The 27,466-nt window shown below is 43.0% G+C and overlaps 1 protein-coding gene across 3 annotated transcripts in view; it reads right to left on the bottom strand.

The window, feature by feature from the left end:
• Positions 1-6,603, bottom strand: part of RDH5 (retinol dehydrogenase 5) — a 55,052-nt gene extending 48,449 nt beyond the window's left edge. For 2 of the 3 annotated variants that reach the window (XM_089679742.1, XM_089679737.1), the window contains exons 1-2: positions 6,518-6,603; positions 6,013-6,347 (exon numbers count right to left, since the gene is read on the bottom strand). The gene's annotated coding sequence lies outside the window, so the exon portion shown is untranslated. The remainder of the gene's footprint in view (positions 1-6,012; positions 6,348-6,517) is intronic. The other variant, XM_089679735.1, reaches the window with a different exon arrangement.
• Positions 6,604-27,466: the final 20,863 nt, after the last annotated feature.

Raw genomic sequence — 27,466 nt, 5'->3', positions numbered from 1 at the left:
TCTGGGCCGCCCCCAAGGCCGCGGCCCTCTGTTCCAACGCTGTGGTGCAGGATTCCCCATTTAAGATACGGGTTGACATAGTCTGGACCTCCACCCGAATGGTCTGCAGCTCCTGAAGGAGTGCCTCAATATCTGCCTTAGTAGGGAGGGCCTGTATTAGAGCCTGGAGTTCTTCATCTGGCGACGTCAGATGGAAAAGAAGCTGAGGGACTTGAAGAGCAGGGTATATCCGTGAGTTGACATGCTGGACTGTCCGATAAGGCATCCAATGTCCCTGAATGTGCCGGGAGGATGGCGGGAGCATTGGAGATGTGCAGGCCGTAGAACCTTGTGGCTCCACCATCTTGATTACCGGGCCCGATCTCTGAGATCCTGGGAAAAAAAACAGTGAATCTAGATGAATCAAGACTTGATCTTGCGCTTCTTGCCCGACAGCATGCTGTTATAGTGGGCAGGATAGTAGGTAAAAGCTGGGGATCAGCCGGGAGCTCCAGTTCAGCACGTCTCTACCCGACCATGTCCAAGCCACACCCCTTAGAGTATATATTTATATGCACTAAGGGTTTTTGATGCACAGTGGGTAGACCCAGGTATCACATTAGTAATATTTGAAGCCCTCAGTCATCTCTGTAGTTTCAAGCACTGCGGAGCAACTGAAGTGTATGCAAAGACCGGAGAAGGCTAGTAGTGGACCTAAGCTGTAAGCCGAGAACTTCAGTTTGTAGTAATCAACCATTAAGCCAAGATCGTCAGTTTGTAGCATTGGACCATTAAGCTGAGATCTTCAGTTTTTAGTAGTGGACCAATAAGCCAAGACCGTCAGTTTGTAGTAGTTGACCATTTAGCCGAGACCGTCAGTTTGTAGTAGTGGACTATTAAGCCGAGACCATCAGTTCATAGTAGTGGCCCATTAAGCTGAGACCTTTAGTTTGTAGTAGTGAACCATTAAGCCAAAATCGTCAATTTTTAGTAGTAGACCATTAAGCCGAAACTGTAAGTTTGTAGTAGTGGGTCTTTAAACTGGGACCGACAATTTACTTCCCCAGGTAGCAGGCCTCAGAAGCATAAATTGGATCTCTCTGACGGGTGGACTGACCATTCGAGCACTCGGGCACTGCCCTAGGGCCCGGGGTCAGTAGGGGGCCCCATGAGATGCCCCTGGTACCTTTCATAGGCTTTTTTGGGTGTGGTTTGAGTTTGGGCAAGGACACAGGGGTCCCATGATCCCCTATTGTCCGGGGCCCCATGAGTTGTCAGTCCGCCCCTGCTCTCTGAAGATATATCCTCCCAAAGCAGCAGGCTTGAGAGGCAAGGACCTCAGGATTCACACCCTCCCCAGGCAGCAGGGGGCCAAGGCTGAACTCCTCACTCATATATCCTCTCCAGGCAAAGCCTGGGAAGAAAGGACCCTTCTATAAGGTCTCCCAAACTATGTATCCCCTTCTACAGCCCACATCACTGGCATAAACCTCCCAATGACTGAAGGGGGTGAAATAACCTTCAATAGTGTATCTTCTCACTGGTGAACACTCCACAGAAGCAGGTAGAAATAAACAATGTCCCTGGGCTTATGAGTAACAGAATGACCCCTGATAACATTTACAAACAAATGTCGCAATCTAGCTGCAAAAACTAAATTTAGACTAGGGACACTGCAGCTTATTCCAGGATTCCCGCACACTATTATTATTACTACATATAATTGCTATTTTTTTGTTTGTTTCTTTTTCCAGGCAACAGAACGCTTAGTGGTTTTGAGGTTTCTCCTCCAACAGGAAATTTAATTTACGTACTCTTCCAGTTCCCCTATACTGCAATACTGGTTACTGGTACACTACAAATATTTAACCTACACATATCTTTGGATACTGACATCATTTCTTATCACATGGATCTGCAGGGCATGGGGTTTATTCAGATTTGGCGTTATTTTTTTTTTATATACAGTACATTACAATGTCTGTTCTTGCACATTGAAACATTTCCTGTTTCCTCTATTTGCTTTGCTTACGTACCGATAGTGCAAAGCTTTTTCAAGCAAATACAAAAGTCACTTTCAATTTTTACATTCATGCTACCGTTATTTAGTAATTGGCATCAGTTCTGTTTTTATCTCCAACCCCTTTTCAGAAATCTGCAGAAAAACTGTGTAAAGTTGAAGTCTGCTAAGTGCTATGACAGTGTTCAACATAGACACACCCAGAGTTCATTTCCTATTGTAACAGTAATCCCAACTATGACAGGCTCAGCATCACACTTTACTCTACTAGTTTCCCTTGAAGGAACTTTGTACTAAAGCAAAATGTGTACGCTGACATTTCTAACTCCTTTCTGAAAATAATAGTTTCCTGTCCGTCTCTTATGCTGGGCATACAAATTAAGATTTCTCCCCTGTTGCCCCACCAGCTGAATGAGCAAAATCTATCAATTCCCCCATCCATGCTTAAACATCATGGATGGATACATTTGCAGTGCTGGCTATTGTGTTCTTACAGCTGGCACCTGAACAGTGATTGTGTCTGATTGAATGCAGGTGCTGTTCAACTGAAAACTTCTGTGGTGCCGACAGCCAGGTGTTGCCCACTAGAGGCTAAAATTCGATTTATGTATGACCAGCTACCAAATACAAATGTGGGAAACAAAGTAAGGGTAAAACTAGAACAACATATTTGCATATTTGTTCTCGGTCAATGCCTCAGAAAGTATCGAAGCCAATAAGCATATATAACAGCTAGGTAACTCACATTTTCAAAAAGAAAGGTCAGCAGTGACATACTTTGTATTTCCACAAAATTCCAATCATGTAGTAGCTCTCTACACAGTTCAAATGAAGGTACGTCATCTAATAAGCTTGGGACCTCAAAAAATATTTGCATCTTGGGTATGGAGGACATAAGCCAATGGGTGCAATGTGTAACTGGTGTAAAGGATGTAAGACAACTAGTGCACTGTGCAATGGGTGTAGAGGACATGAGCCAACTGGTGCTCTGTGCAATGGGTGTAAAGAACATGAGCCAACTGATGTTCTGTGCAATAGGTGTAGAAGACATGAGCCAACTGGTGCTCTGTACAATAGGTGTACAGGACATGAGCCAACTGGTGCTCTTTGCAATAGGTGTAGAGGACATGAGTCAACTGGTGTTCTGTGCAATAGGTGTAGAAGATATGAGCCAACTAGTGCTCTGTACAATAGGTCTAAAGGACATGAGCCAACTGATGCACTGTGCAATAGGTGTAGAGGACATTAACTAACTGGTGCTCTGTGCAATAGGTGTAGGGGACATGAGCCAACTGGTGCACTGTGCAATAGGTGTAGAGGACATGAGCCAACTGGTGCACTGTGCAATAGGTGTAGAGGACATGAGCCAACTGCTGCTCTGTGCAATAGGTGTAGAGAACATGAGCCAACTGGTGCTCTGTGCAATAGGTGTAGAGGACATGAGCCAACTGGTGCTCTGTGCAATAGGTGTAGAGGACATGAGCCAACTGGTGCTCTGTGCAATAGGTGTAGAGAACATGAGCCAACTGGTGTTCTGTGCAATAGTTGCAGAAGATATGAGCCAACTGGTGCTCTGTGCAATGGGTGCAGAAGATATGAGCCAACTGGTGCTCTGTGCAATAGGTGTAGAGGACATGAGCCAACTGGTGCTCTGTGCAATAGGTGTAGAGGACATAAGCCAACTGGTGTTCTGTGCAATAGGTGCAGAAGATATGAGCCAACTGGTGCACTGTGCAATAGGTGTAGGGGACATGAGCCAACTGGCGCTCTGTGCAATAGGTGTAGAGGACATGAGCCAACTGGTGTTCTGTGCAATAGGTGCAGAAGATATGAGCCAACTGGTGCTCTGTGCAACAGGTGTAAAGGACATGAGCCAAATGGTGCTTTGTGCAATGGGTGTAAAGGACACAAGCTAGCTGGTGCTCTGTGGAATAACACATACTTCCATTGCACATAAATACTCCTTATTGCCCTCTCTAGGTAACCTAGACAATGTAATTCTCACCCAATCATCAGTAGTGTTGTGCTGATCCATTGCTTGCAAGAAGGGGCCATGTTTGGCTAACCAAAGTTTACGGGATCCATGTCAAAGAACCATCTCTTCTTGCTCAGGAAAAGATGATTGGCTGAAATGGAATTTTCTGGCAGTTGGTATTGCTTTCTTGAGACATCCCAAGATTACAAAAAAAATGGTGCTTTACACAGTATACCTTCCATATGTTTAAAAAAAATTAACCAATGTCAGTGGATACACTCACAATGCTTACATTTGATAGGATGTATAAGGCTGCAATTACAGTTATGCGTTGCAAAATCCTTTCTTGTATTAAAATGGTAGTAAACTCAGATTTAAAAAAAAAAGAAATCCCCAGCAAGGCAATGATATATTGTGTAGTGTGCATCGCATACTGGCACATTGTGAAACACTTACCTTAAAACAAATCCCTCCAGTGGCATTCTGTTAACGCTGCAGAGGCTTCCATCTTCACCTGGTTTTTCTTCTGGGTTTGTGATCTCCGGCCGTCTGACTGGCCGTGCCGCGATGACATCACTGATGCGCATGCACATGGGAGTCAAAGGCCATGGCACAGTGCTCTGAAGGAACGGTGCTGGTGTGCTGTTCCTTCAGAGCACAAGTGCCAGCTGCCAAAAACGGTGAATATCTCCTAATGGTGCACGTTTAGGAGATATTCATTTTACCTACAGGTTAGCTTCATTATAAACTTACCTGTAGGTAAAAATCACAAAGCAGACTTTACTACCGCTTTAAAAGAGGTATGGATTGCAGAGAGACAGAGAGACATCAATGTGCCTTTGTACAAATCATTAGTAAGACCTCATCTGGATTGTGCAGTTCAATTTTGGGCACCAATTCACAAAAAGGATATCAGGGAACTGGAGAGAAGGGCAACCAAACTGATAAGAGGCATGGAGGAGCTCAGCTATGAGGAAAGATTAGAGGAACTGAATTTATTCTCCCTGGAGAGGAGAAGATTAAGGAGGATATGATCAACATGTATAAATACATCAGTGGTCCATATAGTGAACTTGGTGTAGAGCTATTCACTTTCAGGTCATTACAGAGGACAAAGGGGTGCTCTTTACACCTAGGGGAAAAGAGATTTAACCTCCACATAAAGAAAGGCTTCTTCACAGTAACAGTGGTGAAAATGTGGAATAGACTTCATCAAGAGCTGGTTCTGGCAGCTCAGTATATTGTTTTAATAAAAGGCCTGTCCTAAATGCACACAATATATCTAGAAATTAATATTTAGAGGTAACACTAGGGGTAGTTGATCTAGGGAATATTTGATTTCCTCCCCAGGGATCAGGAAGGAAACATTTTCCCCCAACTGGAGCTCATTGAACCATGCTTTATTGGGGTTTTTTTTGCCTTTCTTCTGGATCAACTGTGGGTATAGGATTGTGTATATGGGGGTCTTCAATATCTTTTTTTTTTCTGTCGGTTGAACTAGCTGGACTAGTGTCTTTTTTCAACCTCACTATGTAAAATGTATTTTTCCTCCCATGAGTTTACCATTGAAATCAATGAAAGCACATTAATTTACATCTCATTATGCATCAGTAACATGTGTTGATGAGCTTTTTTAACTTGCCTTGAAATGCAGTTTATATTCAATGTCAAAGCGTGTTATAATGCACATCAAGCACACATTGATATGCATCATGATGCGTTTTTGTTATGATGCGTTGATGTGCGTCATTGCTTTTTACTGTATGCGTTGACATTGGTCTTGATACGTTTACATTTACTCCAATGAAGAAGTAATCAAGCAAAAGCACAAAAATGTTAATCCAGCTTAAAGCTAATACTGTTCTGTCATCATGAATTATAAGTGACAGTTCAGTTTCTCTTTCAGTGTTGTGAACACAGTGAGAAAATGGGTTAAATATTAGCAGTGTGTATCAACAGTGTGTATCAGCATTGCCTGCACTGTCTGTCAGTCAGACACATGAATTCTGCACAGTATAGACTACATTTCAGTTCTTACCTTTGTAGTCCCCTCGGATTTTCCTGTGGGATACCCCAAGTTTGGGTGGAGTAGGCTCTTGGGTTCTGTCTAAGCAGCTGTCAAATGAAAGAATACCAGGAAACTATTTCCCTTTGTCCCGGTTGTGCTGTCTTCTGCTGTGCTGGTGGTACAGACACAGGCTGCTTGTAGGCAAAGTCCACCAGCTTTAAAGGAGAGATTTTCCTAGACTTACTAGAGGGGGTTGAGGAGGAGATTGTGCTGTTAACACTTAGTATTGCAATTGCTGCCACCAGCAGAGAATGGAATGGTGTGGAACAGATAATAGTGGAATCTGGTTTGACATGATATGAAACCTGTTGGTGAGACGAGAAAGGGATGATTAACCTGCGGCAAAATACTAAAAGAGCTATATTTTCATTTGACTTTGGTAACATATCGAGGTATATAACATATAGCTAGACAAACAAAAGAAATGCCTAGTAAATGATAGAGAGATACTCTATGCAATGTAACTGGTATTTACCCCCAACAGTTTGTGTCCAGGGCTGATCATCCACAAGTGGTCGCTGTATGTCCGATTTACATGCTACGTTTGTGGGTGCTGTCAGCCTCTCATTGATTTGTATAGGGCTTCCCTCTGCAGCTGTTCACATAACCCTGCAAGTATGGGCAGCACAGTGGCTAAATAGTTAGCACTTCTGCCTGGCAGCACTAGGATTGTTGGTTCGAATCCCAACCACAGCATTACCTGCCTGGACTTTGCATGTTCTCCTTGTGCCTGTGTGGTTTTCCTCTGGGTACTCTGGTTTCCTCCCACACTCCAAAGACATGCTGATAGGGGAATTGGCTCCAGTCTAAATTGGCCCTAGTATATGTATGTATGAATGTGAGTTAGGGACCTTAGATTGTATGCCCCTTGAGGGTTAGGGACTGATGTGAATGTACAATATATATGTAAAAGCACATAGAACTGACAGTGCTATATAAGTACCTGTAATAAATACATTTCCCGCAGGAACCTGTAGTCCGCCTTAAATGCACATGTGAATGAGGCCTTAATATATCTCATAATTAAATGTACTTTTTGAATGCAAGCAATGTTAATACCTTAATTTGATATAGTATCAGCTCTGTTGTAGTGCACTGTACAGCAGAGCTGAAAGTGGGGGAGGGAGAAGCAGCACAAGAAGCCAATACATTTTGCTGCAGTGTAAGCAGCATGGTGATAGGAGGCAGTGGCGTCCAGGGGCGGACTAACCATTTGGAAACTTGGGCACTGGCCGAGGGCCTGGGATCAGTAGGGGGCCCCATGAGATGCCCCTGCTACCTTTTTCATAGGCTTTTTTGAGTTTGGGCAAGGACACAGGGGCCCCATGATCCCCTATTGCTCGGGGGCCCCATGAGTTGTCAGTCCGCCCCTGGTGGCGTCACTGGGGTTTGTGGCACCTAGTGGGGTAAAACATGGGGTCACCCTTCCCCCAATAATTTTATAATTGCCCCACAACACACACCCCTCATTATAATTATCTCACACATCCTCCTCTGTTACATATCATCTCCGTGCAATACCCCCCTCCCCCAATTGTAATTACCCTGCAACTTTCTGCATCATAAGTACCCTGGACCCCCCTCCACAATTATAACTACCCCACAGTACATCTAACTACTTGCCCCCCCACACACACACACAGATACACACACACTTCATAGTTCTAATTACCCCACAATCTCCCCCCAATATAATTACTCGCACCTGTCACAGCAGAAACCGCACCAGATGTGCACTGCAGCAGTGTGAACTGGCACATAGTTAAGTGTTCTTGCATGGCAAGACCACTTACTGTTATCTCACATATATATTCTTATTATTATAGCCAAATTTACCACCCTAACTCCTCCCACAGTTTTTACACTACATAGACAGTAATATACGGAAACGTGTGGATTGTTCCCGATTGGTGTGCTATGACTTTGTGGAATGTTTCCCCGAATGGTTCACAAAATATTGGCGTTTTTGTGGTGAAATTGTCCCATAGGAATGAATGGCGGAATGATCAAAACTAGAGTGGGAGCTGACAAAAGCTAGAGTGTGAGCTGAAAAATCAGGACATGATTTCTAAACTGCCATCACTCCCTCATTTTCAAGCCCACCTACACAAATCTTATATCAAAACGTTCAGCTATCCCTGCTGCCACTAAAAATGTCCACGACTAAGCCATAGTCTTGATAGTTTTTACAATATGACTATTTGTTTGCAACTCACGGCGCCCATTGACATTCATTGAAACTCCACTCTAGTCACCTCAAATTTGAAGGGCAATTTCTAAACTGCGACTGTGCCTTCATTGTTAATATTTTACAGACATACTATGCATTAAAATGTACGTCTGGGTCTTGCGATTCTCACAATATAACGCTCTTCACCGTAGGATTTATAATTTTTAAACTACAACCGTTTGAAGATGGCAACCGCCAGTGAAGTGAGCAAGTTGGAGCAGTTTGTTTTTAACCTCTCTTCTCTGCCCTTGCTGTAGAGTGAGTTGCCATAGGAACCTAGGTGTGTGAGCAGGCAGCAGAGTGACAAAAGCTAGAGTGTGAGCTGAAAAATAAAAGTTGAAATGCATTTGTCACTCTATCAAGCTTGCCATGTGCACTTTTTAAATTTGATCAATCAATTGGTTAGCGTATTGTTTACTATCTTTACCTTTACTCACTCCAAACACTCCACACAGTTACTCCGCCCACTCCAGTTGTAGACTACTGGTGGAGGCAAGAACACTTCACACAATTTCCCCAGAAATGTTAGCTTTTCTAGTTATAGTTACCCTCTCCACACACTAATATCATTTACCTACAGCCCCCCCCCCCAAAATTATAATCCCCCCTCCTTTAATTATAATTCCCCTGCAGCCCCCCCTTTAATTTCAATTCCCCTGCAGCCCCCCCTTTCAATTATAATCCTCCTGCAGCCCCCCTTCAATTATATTTACCCTTCCCCCACAATTATAATTTCCCTGCAGCCCCCCTTTAATTGTAATTCTCCTGCATCCCCCCTCCCTTTCAATTATAATCCTCCTGCAGCCCCCCTTCAATTATATTTACCCTTCCCCCACAATTATAATTCCCCTGCAGCCCCTCTTTAATTTTAATTCTCCTGCATCCCCCCCTTCAATTATAATCCTCCTGCAGCCCCCCTTCACTTATATTTACCCTTCCCCCACAATTATAATTTCCCTGCAGCGCCCCTTTAATTGTAATGCTCCTGCACCCACCCGTCCTTTTCAATTATAATCCTCCTGCAGCCCCCTTTCAATTATATTTACCCTTCCCCCACAATTATAATTTCCCTGCAGCCCCCCTTTAATTATAATGATCCTCCCCTACACAACTGAATTTCAACTGCAGCCCCCCCCCCCCTTCAATATTAATTTGCCTGCTCCCCACAATCTCATATTGCATACAATTGCCCTGCCCCCCCCCCCCTTCCCCAGGAAGGTCTCTCACCTCTCCCCCAGTAGCCATCACTTCGTCCAGCTGCGGCTAGTAAACAACCGCCCATTACCAGGACACCAGGGGTGTGCATGCCACATGATGACATCACTACATCCAGGTGGGGGGGGCGAGTCGGACGTGTCCTGCAATGAGGGGAGGGGAGGCGGGACTGACAGAGAACTGACCATTCACCTCAGAGGTCACCACCCCTCCTCTGGTGTTGTCACCTCATTCCAGACATAGCCCCTTAGCTGCATTTTTTTTTTTTTAGGCTTTCTTTCTTTTATTTTCACCTGGTGATCCTGCCAGTACGTCTGTTGTTTTTTACAAGAACAAGCTATTCTACAGGAGCCCAAGGACTGTTTTTTGATAACAAGTACACCTTTTTTGAAAGAGTTATATGGTAACATGTTAAAGTATATGTACACCCTCACTTTATAAAACAACCCGTTCAATTTAAAATAAACATGAAAGGCAACATATTTGTGCATTAAAAAAAAAACAAGGAATAAAAAAAAATATAAATACAATTCTCCCCTTTTTTTTAAGTGATTACATACCCTCTGTTCCTGGCCTCAGCTGCAGAAGGAGCTCAGAGAGCTTGGGGGAGAAGTAGCAGCAAACTGATCTTCCCAGTGAATGGTTGTGCGGGAGGGGGGGGGGGTGGCTTATCAGCAGAAGTCTGATCATTGGAGGAGAGCAGGCTGAGTTTTCAGCGCAGCTATCAAACTGACCACACTGTGCTTTCCTGCCTAGTGTGGTCAGTTTTGAAAGCAGGAAGGACTGACAGAAACACCAGGGATTTCACACAGAGGAAGCAATACAAAGAGGACAGGATACTTTTTCATGAAAGTACATGGAAGAGCAGGCACATATCAGGAATATGAAATGTTGGGTTGACATAATGTATTATTGAAGTCTTGTAAAGTTACAGATAGGACCAAATTTACAGCCATCATTCCTAATAAAGTGGCATTACACCCAAAATCAAAAATGTATTATATTGCAGCTTACCAATCCTTAGATGTATTAGTTTCCTTCTCTAGGCTTTTTTCCCCCTTTTCTCCTGTTAATTTGGCCAGTAATTTGGTCTGTTATTTACCCCCCCCTCCTTCTTGACCAGGCCATTTGTTGTGATACGGCGCTGTGTTACTTTAACTGACAATTGTGCGGTCATGCAAAGCTTCACCCAAATTAAATTTATGTCCTTTTTTCCCACAAATAGAGCTTTCTTTCGGTGGTATTTGATCGCCTGTGTGTTTTTATTTTTTGCACTGTAAACAAAAAAAGACTGACAAATTTAAACATGTCCAGTAAAAAATGTAAAAAATCTAATTTTGTCATAAATTTAGGCTAAAATGTATTCTGCTAAATGTGTTTGCCATAAAAAATTCCCAATATGTGTAAATTAATTGGCTTACGTGAAAATTATAAGGTTTACAAATGGCGGTATATATACTGGGATTTTTTATTTTATTTATTAGTAATGGCGATCAGTGACTTATAGTGGGACTGCGGGACCTCGGTGGGCATTATGAAACTGGGTGGGGGAAACTGACTTGGTGTCACTGGCATCCCCACTGACACTAATATAGTGATTAGTGCTAATAAAAAGCACTGACAGTGCACTAATGACACTGGGCAGGAAGGGGTTAACCGCTTCCGTGCTGCCCTACAGCAGAAGTACTGCTAAAGGGCGGCATGTGTGTGCAAAATCACGTATATATACGTGATTTTCCAGTTCCAGATAGAGGGCACCGCCATTTGCGGTCTCGTCTGTCAATCACCGGGTCCCAGCTGGTGATTACTCGCCGGCGCCCAGTGATTGCCGAGTATCTCCGACGAGGGAGAGACCTGTGTATAAACAACATAGATCTCTCCCCTGTCAGCTCCTGCACACTGCTTTGTATGTCTGTGCATAGCAGAGCCATACAAAGCTGTGTGCTTACAGTGACACATAGCACACAGTAAAAGTAGTGAAACAGCACACAGTTAACCTTTTGATCGCCCCAGATGTTAACAGACCAAGCATCCCAGCAAAAGTGGCAGTTGGAGCATTAAAACAAACCAAGTACCATTAACAGCGGTGCTTACAATGATCAGTTTTTTTTACTTACATAAAGCCTTTATCCCAAAAGGAAAAAAAACTGTTTCTGTACCTGCTTATAAAGTGTCAGCTTTATGTCACTGGTGAAGGTGCACATATGGTTGTTACAACTACGTAATAGTGGTGAAATGAACACAAATCATTTTGTCTGCATCACCAGAAAGAGTGTGAAGTCTTGGATTGAATATGGACACTTAGTCTTGGAAAAGTGATACTGTATTTGGATGCAAAAAAAAATTTTTTTGGACATTAATATTGTTTTTGGAACTATTTATTCACTTGTCAGTGGAGCGCGACTATTATTTTATTTCTGAAATCCTCTAACAGATGGATTTGTGGAATTGTTATAGGCTATTTAATGTATTAGGCAAATATCTTCTGTGTATTAGTTTACAAATACATATACGTTGTGAAGTCAAACTCAATATTTACGGTATCACGACAGAGTACATGTTTACTAATACATCTGTGATGGGCAGATATTGATTGTTTTGTATTTCTGGTTTTCATATGTGTCTAGTTAAAGCACAACTCCACCCACAAGGGGAAGTTCCACTTTAAGGCCTCCTCCTGTGCTCCTCTTTGATATTTCTGTTTTGGGGGGGCTGGTACTTGGTTTTGACAGGTACCCACTCCCACTTCTGCTCAGATCACCTAGGCGACGTGATCGGAAGTTCTCCTTCCTCCTTCCCTCCCACTCTCTTTCTTTCTCCCTCCCGTCTTCTGGGACACGTCACTGGTCTCATAAGACTGTGGGTCCATTCACAATGCACATGCGCAGTGGGCACCCGGCTGCGAAGCTGTAATCTGTCACAACCAGGTGCCCACAGTTAAGATGCCTGCGCCAAGGAGTGAACATGGTCCCCAGCAACACCTCGAGTGAGCACATCACTGGATCCTGGTACAGGTAGCTGTCTGATTATTAAAAGTCAGTGGCTAGTGATTAAAGAAGAGTTCCAGGTATGGATAATTTATACATAGGTACATTGGTCCAGCTTGGACTAATGTAATTATATATACTGTATACCAGCGAGGAACGGCAAGCAAGTAGAGACCACTACCACTACAACCACTACTTCAGTGATTTCCAGCTTCCAGGGGCATCAGCCAGGTATCGGATGTACAGTCACATTGGTCCACATTGGTCCAAGCTGGAACAATGTAACTATGTATAAAATATCCATACCTGGAACTCTTCTTTAACAACATAGCATTCAGGACATAAGGGGAAAAAACATGGAGATGATCACTACTGTCTAGTTTTAAGGTTAATTACATGAAGGAGGTAAGCAGTGTTTGGCATGCATGTTTGAACTCCACCAAGTGGCCCCCAACATAAGGTCAGAATAAGAGCCAAATGTTTCTACGCACATTGTGAATACTCACTTCCATGTAGCTGAGCTTTGCACTGCCATTAATGATGCGTACAGTGTTTACCTGCCATTAAGCTAACATTGCTTCCCTCTCACTAGGATACACAAATATGGTTTTCTACTCTGTAGTTTGCATAACATTCACATGATGACATGATCCAGTGCAGTGGATGAGAAGCTTTATTAGTATGGTGTCTAGCCCCAAAAAAATGTCCTGAAGAAGCTTTATTAGTATGGTGTCTAGCCCCAAAAAAATGTCCTGCCTGCTACATTCTATTGAAAGCTATCTCAGATTAGTATCCAAGGGGCTTTACCATCAACTAGTATCTGTAGAGCTGTATCACAGACTACTACTGCACACTAGATAGTGAGCTTCTCTGCGCACCAGACCATGGATGGTACCACATTCCAACCCCTCAGCCTCATCATTTTGTATACAATCCACCCAAACCCAATGTACATATTTTTTTGTAGTCCAAATAACAAGCGTAACCTGGAGGGACAATGCTTGTCCGGCTAGAACAGTTAGTATTTTACGGGTGTAGCCGCTTGTATTTGTTGCCCAGGGTTTCCCCCTTTCTTTGCACCACAGCCAGGCACTAAGTATTTTTCACAGCCAGGTACACACACACCTTTGCTTGTTGTCTTCAATGACCAGTCTAGGGGATGTTTGTTTTTGGAGGTTTATGGTAGAACTGGGGATAGGGATGGGGAATTCAGTAGGATACTCCAAATTGAGAACTATTCACACTGACATCTAGCAGATCTCTTAGTTGAGCACTTCTGAAGTCCTGGCTGAAAGGCGATAACAGACTTCTCTATAAATTGTAGTAACAAGTCGTTTAGGAGTGAGCAAAGTCCCTTTAGCAGTAGTAGTAGTTGCAGAGCTGAGCTACTCAGGTGCAGGCCTGTTACATAGTTACATATTGTTACATAGTTAGTCTGGCTGAAAAAAGACAAAAGTCCATCCAGTTCAACCAAAAAAAATGTTATAATCCTATACCGACAGTTGATCCAGAGGAAGGCATAAAATCCAGCAAAGCATGAGCCAGTTTGCTACTGCAGGGGAAAAAATTCCTTCCTGATCCCCCGAGAGGCAATCAGATATTCCCTGGATCAACTTTACCCATAACTGTTAGTATCCAGTTATATTCTGTGTATCTAGGAAAGAATCCAGGCCTTTTTTAAAGCAATCCACTGAGCTGGCGAGAACCAACTCTTGAGAGAGTCTATTCCACATTTTCAAAGCTCTTACTGTGAAGAAACCTTTCCATATTTGGAGATTAAACTTATTTTCCTCCAGACATAAAGAGTGCCCCCCTTTGTCCTCTGTGATGACCTCAGGGTGAATAGCTCTACACCAAGTTCACTATATGAACCACTGATGTATTTATACATGGTGATCATATCCCCCTTAATCTCCTCTTCTCAAGAGAGAATACATTCAGTTCCTCTAATCTTTCCTCATAGCTGATCTCCTCCATGCCTCTTATCAGTTTGGTTGCTCTTCTCTGCGCTTTCTCCAGTTCCCCAATGTTCTTTTTGTGAAATGGTGCCCAAAACTGAACTGCATATTCCAGCTGAGGTCTTACTAATGATTTGATGATTTGTACAGGGGCAAAATGATATCTCTCTCTCTGAAGTCTATACCTCTTTTAATACAAGAGAGGATTTTGCTCTCTTTAGAAACCGCAGCTTGGCATTGCATGCCATTATTAAGCTTGTGATCTACCTGAACTCCCACATCCTTCTCTACCATTGATTCCCCCAGTTGTACCCCCCCTAGTATGTATGATGTATTACCGCAAGGCAAACAAGGCCTTTTCCTAGGGCAGCATTTTTAAGGGGGGACGGCAGTGCCGCCCCCTTCTCCACTAACAACTGCCCAGCTGTCACTTGTCCTCCACTCCTCTCCCCCTGGGTGATTGGTAATTTCCCCCACCCCACCTCCCTCTGGGTCTGCCTGCAGTAAGATCACCAAGGAGGCGGAGAGCAGACATCCAGGCACAGCACAGCTCCTATGACAGGAGTTTAAGAAGAGTCTGCGACTGGAGGAGTGGATCCTGGCAGCTCATCCTTCTCTATGACTGCCAGGTGAGGGGAACAATTGTACAACATCTCTCTCTCTCTCTTTCTCTCTCTTTCTACAGCTTTCTCTCTCCTTCTCTTTCCTTTTTTCTATTTCTCCCGTTTTCTTTCTTTCTCCCTCTCTTTCTTTCTTTCTTCCTCTCTGTCTTTCTCTCTGTCTCTTTCGCCTTCCCTCTCTTTCTCCTTCCCTATCTTTCTTTCTCTCTCTCACTTTCTACAGCTCTTTCTTTTTCTCTCTCTCTTTCTTTCTCTCTCTCTCTATTTCTACAGCTTTCTTTTTCTCTCTCTCGTTCTCTCTCTCACACTTTCTACAGCTCTTTCTTTTTCTCTCTCGTTCTCTCTCTCACTTTCTACAGCTGTCTTTTTCTCTTTCTTCCTCTCTTTCTCTTTCTACATCTCTCTCTCTTTCCAGCTCTCTCTCTCTACGGCTCTCTCCCTCCCTCCCTCTCTCTCTCTCTCTCTCTCTCTCTCTCTTTCTACAGCTCTTTCTTTTTCTCTTTCCTACAGCTCTTTCTTCCTTTCTTTTTTTCTTTCTTTCTTACAGCCCAGCTCCTATAACAGGAGTTTAAGAAGAGGCTGCAGCTGGAGGAGTGGATCCTGGCAGCTCATCCTTCTCTATGACTGCCAGGTGAGGGGAACAATTGTACAACATCTCTCTCTCTTTCTACGGCTTTCTTTCTCTCTCCTTCTTTCTATTTCTCCCTCTCACTTTCTTTCTTTCTCCCTTTCTTTCTTCCTCTCTCTCTTTCTCTCTCTCTCTCCCTCTCTTTCCCCATCCCTCTCTTTCTGTATCTTTCTCCTTCCCTCTCTTTCTTTCTCTCTCTTTCTACACCTCTTTATTTCTCTCTCCCTCTCTCTCTCTCTTTCTACAGCTCTTTCTTTTTCTCTCTCTCTGTCTCTCTTTCTCTCAGCATGCATACTTTTAGCACCGAAGTGCATAACCTTACATTTATCAACATTAAACCTCATTTGCCACATAGTTGCCCAATTAAACAGTGTATTGAGGTCGGCTTGTAAATTGGAGACATCCTGTAAAGACGTTATTCCACTGCACAGCTTGGTGTCATCTGCAAAGACTGAAATGGGATTCATAATCCCAGACCCTATATCGTTTATAAATATATTAAAAAGTAAGGGTCCCAACATTGAACCTTGGGGTACGCCACTGACAACCCTAGACCATTCAGAGTATGAATCATTAACCACTACTTTCTGAATACGATCTTTTAGCCAGTTTTCTATCCATTTACATACAGATTTTTCCAAGTCTGTAGACTTTACCTTACACATTAGCCGTGTGTGGGGAACTGTGTCAAACAGTTTTACAAAATCCAAGTATACCACGTCCACCACCACCCCTCTGTCCAAGGTTTTGCTCTCCTCCTCATAAAAATAAATCAGATTTGTTTGACAACTTCTGTCTTTCATGAATCCATGCTGTCTGTTATTTAAAGTATTTTTTTACAGAAAGAACTCATCTATGTGATCTTTTATTAAACTCTACAGTATCTTCCCAACTATAGAAGTTACACTAACAGGTCTGTAATTACTTGGTAAAGATTTTGATCCCTTTTTAAATATTGGCACTACATTGGCCTTACGCCAATCCAGTGGTACTATGCCAGTCATTAAAGAGTCCCTAAAAATTAGAAACAATGGCTTTGAAATGACAGAGCTCTATTCTTTAAGGACCCGTGGGTGTATGCTGTACGGTCCAGGTGCTTTATGCACCTTTATTCTGTCTAAATATTTCTGGATCATATCAATTGTGAGCCAATGTGAATCATCTGGAGCTGTGTCAATACCACGTCCCCATTATGGACAAGAGTCCCCCCCCCCCCATGCTCCTTTGTATACACAGAGCTGAAGAAGATATTTAATAAATTTGTCTTCTCTTTGTCCCCAGTTACATACTCTAGATTATTTTGTAAAGGGCCTACATGCTCAGACCGAACCTTTTTACTATAAATATATTTGAAGAATTTTTTTGGGTTGGTCCTGTTATCTTTTGCAATCTGTCTTTTGTTTTCAATTTTTGCATTTATTTCCTTTTTGCATATTCTGTTATATTCTTTGTAATGTTTAACGGATGATAGCGTTCCTTCATTTTTATATTTAATAAAAGCTCTTTTCTTATTATTTATAGCTTTTTTAACTTTGGCTGCAAGCCACATAGGTTTGATTTTTAGCTTTTTAAACTTGTTGCCCATGGGAATATATTTTTCAGTGTGTTCACATACAGTCTTTTTGAATAACTCCCATTTGTGTTCATAGATGCCAATATTCCCTCCCAGTCTAAGTCTTGGAGAGCAGCTCTCAGCCTTGGAAAATTAGCTCTCTTAAAATTGAGCGATTTTATTTTTCCCGTATGTGCTTGATGTTTACAGCTAGCAATAAATGAAATAAATGAAATCATGTTATAGTCAGTGCTACCCAGATGTTCTTTTATGTGGACATTCATAATAAGCTCTGCATGGTTTGAGATTACCAGGTCCAGCAGAGCATCATTCCTAGTTCGGGCCTCTATGAACTGTACCATAAATTTGTTTTGTAGTAGGTGTATACATTTTTGCTCTTTAATTGTTCCTGCAGTACCATTACTCCAGTCAATTTCCGGGTAGTTAAAATTCCCCACTATTATCACTGTCCCAGCCCTTGCAGCCCTTTCAGTCTGTGCAAGGAGACTCTCCACCTCCTCATTAACACTGTTATGGCAAACTATGGCAATCCAAAAGTAATAGAACTGAGCAAAGTCCCTTGCATTAGCAATGGTTGGACAAGATCTTCCAAACACCAGGCAGTATTCCCTTTTTCTCAGACCCATGCTGACTATCAAGCACCAGAGGGGTAGCAAAGCACACAGAGTCCCCAAGATCTCTCATTGTCTACTCACAAGTCCAAGGACAGAATGGCAACCTCCTTCCAAGCGACTCCAGTGATACCAGGCAGATCTTTGACAGACAGCTCCCTCTGTCAGCTTACTGTAGAACCAGGGTCACTCTTTCTAACTTCAGGCCCCCCTACTACCAGAACACACGGCTCAATGGTGGCAGCCATTAGCTGCCAGCACTGATTGGAATGCCGATTGTATGCAGGTTTTCCAGCATGCTCGTTTGATAGAAGTCGGGTGGCTTCTGTCGGACAGGCTGGTGTACACACGGGTTGAATGTCAGCCGGTTCAACAGAAACCAGCCGACATTTGGCCCGTGTGTATGGGGTTTACCTGTGAGTTACTGTATGTCCCTTGTGATGATTTTAGTCTAGGTCCCAGGTCTAGGTGTTTCTGTCCGCGCCCCTCCATATTGATCAAACTTGTGAGGTCCACAATTTTAAATTTTAATACAGAGCCATACAAAGCAGTGTGCTTACAGTGAAACACAGCACACAGCCTCATAAAAAAAATCACACAGCACACAGTTAACCCTTTCATCGCCCACATGTTAACCCCTTCTTACCCAGTGCCATTAGTACAGTGTCAGTGCTTTTTATTAGCACTGATCACTGTGTTTGTGTCACTGGGGATGTCAGTGACACCAAGTCAGTTCCCCTCAGTGTCAGAATGCCGGCCACAGTCCCACTATAAGTCGCTGATCACCGCCATTTCTAGTAAAACAACAATTCCAGTATATATACTGCCATTTGTAAACGCTATAATGTGCACGTAAACCAATTAATTTACACGTATTGGGATTTTTTTTTTAGCAAAGATATGTAGCAGAATACATTTTGGCTTAAATTTATGATGACATTTATTACAAAATTTTTTAAATTGTTTTACTGGACATGTTTAATAGCAAAAAGTCAAAAATATAGTTTTTTTCAAAATTGTAGGTCTTTTTTTGTTCAAACACAAAATAAAAACACAGAGGCGATCAAATACCACTGAAAGAAAGCTCTATTTGTGGGGGAAAAAAGGACATAAATTTAATTTGGGTGCAGCATTGTATGACCGCGCAATTGTCAATTACAGTAATGCAGCGCCGTATCGCAAAAAATGGCCTGGTCAGGAAGGGGGGTAAATCCTCTGGAGGGCAAGTGGTTAAGTAGTTGTTTTGTCCAAGATGAGAATGCAAAATGTGTATCTGTGTCAGCTAGCACCACACTCAGGCCTCATAGATAGTGGTAGGGTGATTGTCTGATATCAACAAATAGTCAATATACAAGTCAGCTGAAAACAGAACTGCCACAAGTCAGAATGTTCAATTAAAGAAGATGAGATCACGCTAAAAACAGCCAGTTTTAGGAAGTATCAAGGACACCACTGATAGTACACCTCCATTCAGTGAGTGCTACAATAAAAGTACCTGTAAATTGACATTAAGGGGTTGATTTACTAAAACTGGAGCTTGCAAAATTTGGTGCAACTGTGCATAGAAACCAATCAGGTTCCATTTTTATTTTGTCATAGCACTCTCCAGTTTTAGTAAATCATCCCTTAACTGTCATATTGTCTTAATGATACTGCTTAAAGAAACTTTACAACATTTTGCCCTAATGCAGTCCATCAGCTGTTTAGTGCTCCTAACTGGGAAATTGTCAAAATACTGCTATTGTCCCATATTGGACAAATAGATCGCCCGCTGCTGCACACTTCTATAAGGGTTTGGTTCAACACACATAAACCAGTGTGTATTCATGTTGGATGGAAGCATTATCTTTCAGAATGCCTTGTAAATGGGCAATTTATTGATGGAAATCATAACTTTGTACAGATCTTTCTGAAGTTGAAATCAATGAGCCTTCCCTATAGTCTGGCAACTTTCTCCATGAGAGAAAAAAAATCATCCTAATGATGCCTGCTAAACGCTAGGAATCATGGCAATCCAACCAAGTGTCAGAATCAGGGGTGGACTGACAACTCATGGGGCCCCCGGGCAATAGGGGATCATGGGGCCACTGTGCCCTCACCCACACTCAAACCACATTCAAAAAAGCCTATGAAAGGTACCAGGGGCATCTCATGGGGCCCACTACTGACCCCAGGCCCTCGGGCAGTGCCCGAGTTCCCAAATGGTCGGTCCGCCCCTGGTCAGATTGCTCATTTTTATTTTCTGAAAAAATAAAAATTAAAAACAATGTAGCAAAGGTGCAATATGGATCTACTCTTTCCAAGATGTACAAAAGTGGGGTATTATAGCTGCCACCATAAAGGTAGCTGTAACATGTAGAAAAGGACAAATACATGCATACCTCTCAACTTTCTCAGATGAGAGAGGGAAACCTCCTAGCACAAAATATGCAAGCAAGGAACACACGCCAGTGATGTCCCTCATTTATTAAGGCCATGAAGAATGTGCAGAAATGATTGATTAAACCTCAAGTGCTTTTTCACCACTACTTTTCCTCAGTGGCGTCCCTAGGGTTGGTGTCACCCGCTGCGATAACACTTGGTGTCACCCCTCCGACAAACCCCACAGGATGGATCGTATCTGCAGACTGAGCATAATCACGAAAAGGTATGTTTTAAAGCAAGCCGAAGATCCCCGCAAGATGGATCGGATCTGCAGATTTGGAAGCATAATGAATTGGACTCCGATCTATTATGCTCAATCCGCAGATCCGATCCATCCTGCGGGGATCATCCGCTTGCTTTAAAACTTACCTTTTCGTGGAGAGATCAGTTAACCCTGTGTAGGTTGCAAGCCGACGATCCCCACAGGATGGATCGGATCTGTGGATTGGTGAGATTATGGATCGGTCTCCGATCCTTAATGCTCAATCCGCAGATCCGATCCATCCTGTGGGGATCCCCGGCTTGTTTTAAAACGTACCTTTTCGTGGAGCGGGTCCGCTGTCACCCCATGCGATAGGTGTCGCCCATTATGGCGCGCACCCCCCGCACCTGCCTAGGGACGCCACTGCTTTTCCTGTATACTGGTACTGGCTTTTAAAAATAACAAATGAAATAATGTAGAGGCTGGATAAAAGTTTTTATGTAGAATGACACCTCTGGTAGCTACACAGTAATAGTTTTATAGAGGTCTATACATCAGACCAAAATCAGGGACAACTGAAGAATAAAAAGAGAGGGATTTGTTTCAGTCCTCCTTAATGAGACAGTCCTTCCAATTGTCAGACAGTTGCAAACTATGTAAATGGCAAAGGCTAAAATGGTGGGGGATTTGGTTCTAAAAGACAGACAGACCCCCCAAATGAGGCACAGTTGAGAGCTATATAGAGTTATATGGCAAAGCCTATAATGACAGTACACCACTGACAAGGGTTCAAGAAACTCACATGTACACTACAGAATCAGCAAGCTGAATAAGTTAGTAATAAATAGAATTACCTTTCAGAGTCCTGGAGTCTCAAAGGGATAAGACATTAGACATTGAAGTCTTAGTCCAGCAGAAACGGAAGACCAAGTCCGGCAGATCAATAAACTGTTCAGGTTTATTGACATATCCATGGTAACAAAGACTGCTGTGCAAACTATGCAATCTGGGAGAAGGAATTTTCTAAGCATGGCAGGCTATTATAACTGCTGGATGCAGGAATAATTCCTTTTATATTGAATAGTCATTTATTAGAGGTTAGTGCCATGTGTAATTGGATGAAGTTATCACTATGACACTATCCAATAAGTATGGGTACAACATTTTGATAAGTGTCTTAACAGCAATTGCTTTTCTGTATTTGCCTCTGATACTGGAAACATTCATCCAAGAGCTGCCACCTGCCCTGCTGATAAATGGCCTCCATCCTCATGAAAGCCTGAATTAATCTGGTTTGTATCACAAAAGATTGACCTTACTGTGCACTGGGTTTCATTGTCAAAATTATAATCTTAATACTGGTCTACTCCATACTGTGCAGTGTGTGACGTGGCATGGCTGATCTGAGTTTCTGGCTCCATTTGTTTAGCATTCTGGACAAAATAATGATCATTTGTCGGCATACATTTTTTTCTTCCAATCATTACTGCATTTAATAAGTTGACCCAGCTTCCACCTCCATTTATGATTGATAACTCCACAGTACCATGTAGGTGGAATACAGAAGCCTCCTCTTTTTTCTAGCTTCATTCTGGGGCTGGACTACCTACAGTAGCTTTATTTAGCTTATTATCCAGATGCTGCAAACATAATGCAAGTAAGCTACTTAAGGAGGTGAATTAGCTACTGGACATCATGCTGAAATGGAGGAATTGAAATTTAAGGTGGCTAGAGTGGAGGGTGGTTTGTTGCTACAAGGGTTAAAATGAGGCTGAAGGCTGATTAAGATGTGTTTGGCAGGGTCAACATCTGCCAGTAGGTAGAGGGCAGGAAGGGGGTGATATGGTCCTGGTAGGGAAGGGATAAATATGGCTGCAGGGGGTGTGATGTGTAAACTTTGTCAAAACCATCTCATGCCATAATCATCTTACACCTCAGAACTATAAATATTATCGATAACACTGGGGAGAACCTGCTGTGTTTAGCTCCAGAAATAAGATATGGAAAGCCAATGTTAAATATAAATTGTTTTTTAATTTAAAAACTAAAATAGATTTAGGCCCCTTTCACACTGGGGTTGAAGAATATATCTATGCTGAATATTGATAGTTGTCGCACAAAATACAGTACAAAGGTATCTGTATGCAGTGTCTCTAGTGTGATGACAGAAAGAGGTTGGGCATCCACCCGATCACCGATCCTATGGATAGCACGGTCTCCTAGGAACAGGAGTTCTTGCCCAGGCTCTTGGCTGTTTGCAGTAATTTGCAGAGTTACCACATGATGACCTGTCAGTGCTGTGGGTAGAGGTGTCTGTGTGAAGACCGGACAGTGACCATCCCGATGTACAGAAGCCGATGTGATCCCGGTGTGATGATCGGCATCACTGCTGTGCTGAACTGATGTGCAGAGTCCTGCAGCGGTAGGCCAGAAATCTGGATGGAGGGGAATGGCAGTCCCTCTGTATCCAGCTCTGAATCCCATGTCATGAGAGAGAGAGAGAGACAGTCCCTTGCTGTAGAATATATCTGCTTTCCCAGCTTCCGTCTCATTCCCAGCTCTCTGGTAGTTGTAGTTCAATCAGCACTCATAAATACAGGCTTTAGGACTACAGGTCCCAAGATCCTCTGCTGTCAGAAGAACTGGATCCATGCTGCTAACAGGAAGTGATATAGCAGTCCCAGGACTGGGCACTAGGGGGAAAAAGGATTTCCCATTGTGTTATCTGTAAATGTCCCTGAATGACATAAAATATAGTCGGCACCTGGCTACAGTAACAAAAAAAGGTGTTATAGAACATCCAAAGTAACAAAAGTGTTATTTTTAAAAATTTTGAAAAAAGCTTTGTGAACTAAAATAAATGTTAAAATACACAGATAATACTAAAGCACATGAGGATTGCCTTTCCTTTTACTGAATTACTGTAACACTAGATTTAATAATAGAACATTACATTTTATTTAGATGGGTGAAATGTTTTATATCTCTGTTGAAGACAGTGAAAGACAGTGTTATCTGAGACTTGCAAGTTCAGTTTCCCTGGAAGTTCTCCCACCTCTACTGTTTGATTTTCTCACAACTGACCTGTTGTGGTAAAAGGTAAAACAAAAATTAACATTTTTCCATTTTGGGGCTGCCCCATTATTTTGTTGCTCCAGACTCTGGCTCAAAAGTGCTTAAGGCTATGTTCACATGAAGGCAGCCAGGGGCAGTTCTAAATGCTGCCTGCACACACTGTGTGTGACCAGGAGCAGCAGCTGTCAGTGGCAGCCAGGGGTGGACTGACAACTCATGGGGCCCTCGGGCAATAGGGGATCATGGGGCCCCTGTGTCCTCACCCACACCCTCACCCAAAAAAGCCTATGAAAAAGCCAATGAAAAGGTACCAGGGCATCTCATGGGGCCCCCTACTGACCCCGGGCCCTCGGGCAGTGCCCAAGTGATTGAATGGTCAGTCCGCCCCTGGTGGCAGCTGTCAGATTTGTACAAATCAATGGCTGGAACACAGTTTACATGTAGCCTCTCATCTTAATTTCTTTTCTGTTATAGGCTCTTTTTTTTTCTTTGTTTTCATCTGGTGATCCAGCTATGAACACATTTCCAGTCTTAGGGTGTTCTATCTATGGAGGAGCAACATAGCCAACTTTGGGCAGAACCTATGACAGTGACCTGTGGTAGTGATAGATGGCCTAATAGATTTAGAGGGATATTATATAAATGATTAAGAAATGAAAGCCTAACTCCAGCTAACACTTTTTAGAGAAGTTATTCAGCTTTTTTTCAAAGCAGGATTCAGTGCTGTGCTCACCCAAACCGCATTTTCACTGGACTTCGGGCCCCCAGCACGAGCAAATTTAAAATGAATGAACATTTTACAAAGCTGCACAGTTTTTTAGTACCTACTGACTGCGTAGGCTAATTTCTGGAAAAGGTGAACTTAACTTCTAAGCAGGAGCTCAAGGCAGTTGTTTCTTCTGTTGGGCATTTCTGGTAACCTTGGTAGCCTTTAAATTAGGAGTTTCAGTCAAAAGAAAACTGGATTTTTTCTACATACTTACCTGTAAAATCCATTTCTAGAGTATATTACAGGACACAGAGCAGGCTATTCATGACTATGTGGGTTATAGGCCACCTATAAGTGAATGGACACTGGCCGGCCAATCAGAAAGGAGGTCCTCCCCTATATAATCCCTCATACACAAGAAGTACTTCAGTTCTTGTAGCAAGCAATGAAATTCCAGAAAGAGGGGCTGGACTTCTGTGTCCCGTGATGTACTCCAAGAAACGGATTTTACAGGTAAGTATGTAGAAAAAATCCAGTTTTCTTTATCATTCATCATGGGACACAGAGCAGGCTATTCATGACTATGTGGGATGTTCCAAAGCAATAAGAAATTTGAAGGGAGGGTGACACCATGATAACCACCGACAATAATCCCTCAGGACCTACTCAGCCACCCTTAAAACACTGTGGCCAAAGGCAGAATGCTACGTGGCTGTGACATCCACCAGGTAGAACCTTGTGAATGTGTGAACCAAAGGCCATGTAAAGGCCTTGCAATCATGAGCCACTGACGCCTGATGGCAGCTTGCCCAAAATGCCCCCACATTCCTGGTAGAATGGGTAGAGTGTGCCTTCATCTGAAAGGGTGGGACTTTACCATTCATACCATAGCCTTGAATGGTTAATTGTCGGATCCAATGTGAAATAGTCACATTGGATGCCACCTGCCACTTCATAGGCCCCTCTGGTAAAACAAACAGAGCATCTGACCTCCTGAGCTGTGCTCTCACCTTCCAGAAGGTCCTTACAGTGCATACCACATCCAAGGTATGCAGAGATCTTGCTCTTGATGACTGGGCCTGGGAAAGAATGAAGGCAGAACTATGTCCTGACTGAGATGAAAACTAGAAACCACTTCTGGTAAAAAAGTCGGTTGAGGTCGCAACACCACCTTATCATGATGAAAAAACAGAAATGGTACTCTGCAAGAAAGAGCTGCCAGCTCCAACACCCTTCTTGCAGACGTGATTGCCACTAGAAACAACACCTTACGAGTCAACAGGACCAGTGGAATCTCTCCAATAGGTTCAAATGGTGTTTTTTGCAAAACCAAGTTAATTTCCCATGGACACAAAGGCAGCCTGACAGAAGGAGCAATACGGATCACTCCTTGTAAAAAGGTGTGGAGCAAAGAGTGAGATGCAATGGGTCTCTGAAAAAAACAGCTAATGATGAAACCTGGCCCTTAATGGTGCCAATAGCCAATTTTTTCTGTAACCCTGCTTGAATAAACGACAGAATCCTACCAATCGCATATTTTCTTGGGTGCCATTTGTGAACCTCACACCAGGAAATGTAATTCTTCCAGGTTCTGTAATAAATGTTCCTAGAAATGGCCTTTCTAGCACCCAACATGATGGGGATAACAGAATCCGACACTCCCCTATCCCTCAGGATCTTAGTTTCAATAGCCAGATTTAGCAATCGTAAAGCTGGGTGCAATATAGGACCTTGAGACAACAGGTCTGGTTAATACGGCAGGGACCACGGCCCATCCACTGCCATCTTCACTATGTCCGTGTACCAGGCCAGGCCGGAGCAATCAGTATCACTGGAGCAGACACCTCCCAAATCCTGCTTAAGAGATGAAGCAGCAGCTGGATCGGAGGAAGGGCATAAATCAGTGAAAACTGGTTCCAAGGAATCACTAAGGCATCTACCCCTGCCGCCAGAAGGTCCTTTACCTGGACACAAAAAGACTGACCTTGTTGTTGAGCCTGGATGCCAACAAATCTAGATCCATGCAATCCCATCACTGGCAGGTTTCCTTGAAAACATCGGATTGTAAAGCTCATTCCCTTGGAATCAACTGCCAGCAATTGAGATAATCCGCCTGCCAATTTTCCACACATAGAATGAACACTGCTGACAAACGTGGAACATATCTCTCTGCTCAGGTCAGAATGTAGTTCACCTTCTTCTGATCACCTCGATTCCTGATACCGTCTGGAGCGGAATTGGGCATAGGGAATAGCCTCGAACGAGGACACCATCTTCTCTAGCAACCTCATACAGAGGCAAATTGAATGACACCTCTTGGCCTTCAAACTGCAAACCTTGTTCCTTAGGGCGCATCGTTTCCCTGGAAGCAGAAATACCTTTGCCTGAGCCATGTCCAGGACCATCCCCAAATACTCCAGGCTCTGCCTTGGTTCCAGGGCTGACTTCTTGAAGTTGAAGTTGAAGTTGAGCGGCCAGCTCAGCTGTTCCAGGATCTGAATCATAAGGACCACATCCTGCTTCAGACCTGGCAATGACTGACCTCTGAGCAAGAGATCGTCTAGATAACCTGTGACTGATACTCCCTTAGTTCTGAATAGCCCCAACACCGGAACAAGATTTTTTTGTGAAAAAACTCTGGGAGTCGTGGCCAGCCCAACCAGTAGTGCTATGAACTGGAAAAGCTAAGCCCCTACTGCAAACCACAGAAATCTTTGGTGAGGAATGAATGGTACATGAAAGGTATGCGTCATTGATGTCTATGGACGCTAAAAAATCTACTTCCTGTAGGGAGGCCACTACTGACCGAACTGATTCCATACGAAAAGACCAGACATTTAGAAACTGATTTAGCCCCTTGAGGTCCAGAATGGGCCTTACATCCCAATTTGGTTTTGGGACTGTAAACAGGTTTGAATAAACCCCATGAAACCTTTCGTACGATACGAAAATCTAATTTCATTTCATCTATAGCACTGCAATAATACCAAGTTGTGTTACAAAATATAGACACACATGACAGATGTACTGTTTAAGCCATTATGGTTTGTGGCCAGCTCTCATGTGACATTCTTTCAGTGTTTGGTTTCTCCCACACTCCCAGCTCAGCTGCTTTGGTTAAACTTGCCCCCTAATGCGGATCAGAAAGAAGATTATCTGCACAATACAATGACAGAATTAATGCTGTCAGCC

Source organism: Staurois parvus, unplaced genomic scaffold (assembly GCF_062004578.1).
Source record: "Staurois parvus isolate SC_StPar_1 unplaced genomic scaffold, SC_StPar_1.0 ptg000017l, whole genome shotgun sequence".
In the NCBI taxonomy this organism is placed as follows: domain Eukaryota; kingdom Metazoa; phylum Chordata; class Amphibia; order Anura; family Ranidae; genus Staurois; species Staurois parvus.
This window is presented reverse-complemented; position numbering and strand designations above follow the sequence as displayed.